We start from the raw sequence: 3,453 nt of genomic DNA, 5'->3' as shown, positions 1-3,453 counted from the left end.
TTTTTTTTTTACTTCTCATTCTTGACTTGCAGTGTTGAACTTCCATCAAATCATTTAGCTACCATATAACATTAAATCTCTGAATTGATATTGCCAGTGGTGGTGGGGAGCTGAGAAGGCTTCACTATAATTCCAGAGTGTCCCCAGCAGCCTGGATAGGCCAGTCTAGTGCCTTTGCTTCAGTGTTGTTATTTGAAATAAAAGTAGGTGGACAGGACAAATTCATGCCCCTATTGGCTATGAGAACAACAAAGGAAAATAACCTGGGACTATAAATATTATATGTTCAGAGGCACTACTCACTTCCCAGTTAGCTTAGGGTATGCCATTCTACATGCATCCATAGTGACATGGCCTTGAAGAACATTGATTTCTCTTCTGAGAAAGGTCTGCACTCCTTAGAAACTGTGCTCATTTTAATCAGGGGCTTCTTTTTTTCATTAAGTTGTTTCAGTCATGTCTGACTCTTCATGACCTGATTTAGAATTTTCTTGGCAAAGGTCCTGGAGTGGTTTGCTATTTCTTAATCAAGCACATTGACAGATGAAGAATTGAGGCAGACAGGGTTAAGTAACTTGCCCAGGGTCACACAGCTAAAGTGTCTGAGGCCAGATTTGAACTCAGGAAAATGAGTCTTCCTGACTCCACTACACACCTAGCTGCCCAAACAACAGGGGCTTACTCTCTTCCTATTCATAATGTAAATTTTGTAGCTATTAAGTTACTGTACACATAGGGAACGACTATCTACTTATTTATGATTAATGCAGAGAGAGTCAGCATGACATAGTAGATTGAGGTTTGGTCTTGGAGTCAGAATTTTAACTTGGGATCTTTTCCTCACTTAGCTCTCAAGGATGGTAAATGACAGACAAATTGTCAGCTGACATTAGTGTAGGGAGTTTCCATACCATCAGATACTCACAACAATAAAATGACAGGTAGGTGTAGTCCAGGGGTATATAGGGTGTTCCAGGAGGACTATCATCTCTTGTGTGAGAGCTTAACATGTCCTATTCAGGGCTGCTTATTTACCTTCTGTTTCCACCTGCTACCCAATTCTCACCTATGGCTCCAAGAAGCTGTAGCATGCACAGCAGCCAAACCTGGGTAGAACTGTATTGGCAGACAGGCTAACCAGTTGATGATAATCAAGAGTCCTCAAACCCATTAGTGAGTTAGGGGTATGTCTACCTCAAGCATGTGAAGTCATCTTTGGACCCACAGAATGGGCAGATGAAAGCAATTTGTTCCAACAGATATGAAGGCAGCTGAAGTAGTTGCTATGGAAGGCTTAGAGCTTGGTCAGGTGTTGAAGGAATCGAGGTGCATTCTACACCATTGCCAGTCTGACTTTGGTCCTGCCACTGGACTTTGATGACTCTAGAAGAGAGAGTGAGGCTGATGACTTTGTGCAACTCTGACTCCCTTAAATTCAATTCACGCACAAATCAAGACATGTCCCGTCCACCCCATCCCCCCATGGCATTGGTCCTCTTCACAAGTGAAGGACAAACAAAACCAGGTAAAGTCAATCCTAGCCCCAACCAGTTAGTTGGGAAGCAGGCACCACAATCTTATTCCAATTTGGGTTCACAGCTTAAAGACAAGTTGTGGAATTTTTTGTGCCACACAGAAACTCACCAATGAGGTCAAATGTTGATTTGGCTTTCAAGGTATTAATTAATTCTCACATTTCCTATACGATGCACACACGTGCCTTATATGTAAAATGTGGGTATTAAGTGTGCATACATATTCTGTATACATGTATTATATATGTGTGTAAGTATATCTATATGTTGTATCTAATGCATATTTGTGTATAATGCATGTATGTAGGATATCCCAAAAGTCTTCGTGTAGTCTTAAGCAATTAAAGTTTAAAATTGTACTAATATTTTTGTGACATCCTAAACGTGGAGGGGCAGCATTGATTAGGACAAGGAAGGCTTGCTTTGTAATTGTGAAGCCCTGAGTTCTGAAGCATGTTGGTTCCTGAAAAAGTCTTTTAGCCTCTCAGTAACCTCCCTAGTGCCTCCCCCAGAACTCTCTAATATGGCAAGTTACAAAGTAGTTGCCAATTTGCTTTGTAGAAAGACATGTGCACAGTGGAAGTTTCCCACACCAATGAAATATATGCAGATACATAAAATATATGTATAAATAGATGCAGATATATGTATAATGTGTATTTCCAATAAAATACTCCTTTGAGGCCTCAATGTAATATGGAAATGATCAAGGGTTTTCAAAGATTCTGCTAATGAATTCAAATATATTCAGGCAGATCAAAACTAAAAAGATTTAAAGTACGGATGCAATAATTGCTTGTGTACTTGTGGTCTCGGGATTAGCTAGAAATGGGAAAATTTCTAAAATGTTTTCGAGGAGTTGTGCTGTAACGTGGGCAGCCAATACCTAAGAAAGTACAGATTATTGTTTAATTATCAGGAGAAACTGTTAAAATACATCTACTATGTGTGTATATTTATACATATGTATGTGTATATGTTTTTATATACATGTAGGCAGGGTGTCCTAAAAGACAGAATAATTTTAAGGTTTAGTAGCGATATGTACCAACATACGCACACATATTTATCTATATATGTGTATATATGTATATGCCTACATATGATATATGCGTGTATATATGCACAAACACATATACATATATATGAGATGCCAGTTCATTCACTATAAATTTGACCATCAAAAAATTTACAAAACAAAAAGACACATAAATGTGCAAATCTTACAAAACAAAATGTTTAATTTCTGTTTCTATAAACAGCAGGATAGCAGAATAAGTTCCTTACTGATAGTTATTGAACCTAACCACACCTAACCCCAAGGGATGATCTCCTAAGGGTTTTCTGGCACTTCTTTGGCTGAGTTCCAGAAAGCTTGCGGTACTTTGGGCATTAACTCAGAGTTGACAACTAGAAGAAGGGCAGAGTAATAAAAGGTGACCCTTGAAGTGAGGACTCCTTTAGTATCTCACTGACCTTTTCAGAGGAGCTTGTCAGAGGTACAGAACTAGAGGATCAGAGAGAAAAGTTACCAAGCAGAGAAGCACTGACTGTCTTGGTGCTGATCCTTAGTAGACTTATTGAAAGCATTTTATTTAGTGGTTTTGAGATTAGGGGAAGCCGTTCTACCGAGTTAAATGGACATATACTGAGTATAACACAGGATGGGGCTTCACTGTTTATAGGAAAGGGGGAAGGGATTAGGCATTTATATAGTGCCTACCGTGCCAGGCAATGTGTTAAGTGCTTTGTAAATATTATCTGAGTGAAATGGATCATAAGTAATGAAGCATGGTATTTGACTTTGAATAGACATGCATTTTATTTATCTTTTTTTTTCAGGAATTTTGGAAATGTCAGTGATAATTTTCTGTGATTACCAAGAAAAACAAAGATACTTATAAGCTGAGAGAGAAGA

This window comes from Vombatus ursinus, unplaced genomic scaffold (genome assembly GCF_900497805.2).
Source record: "Vombatus ursinus unplaced genomic scaffold, bare-nosed wombat genome assembly UNPS02009132.1, whole genome shotgun sequence".
In the NCBI taxonomy this organism is placed as follows: Eukaryota; Metazoa; Chordata; class Mammalia; order Diprotodontia; family Vombatidae; genus Vombatus; species Vombatus ursinus.
This window is presented reverse-complemented; position numbering follows the sequence as displayed.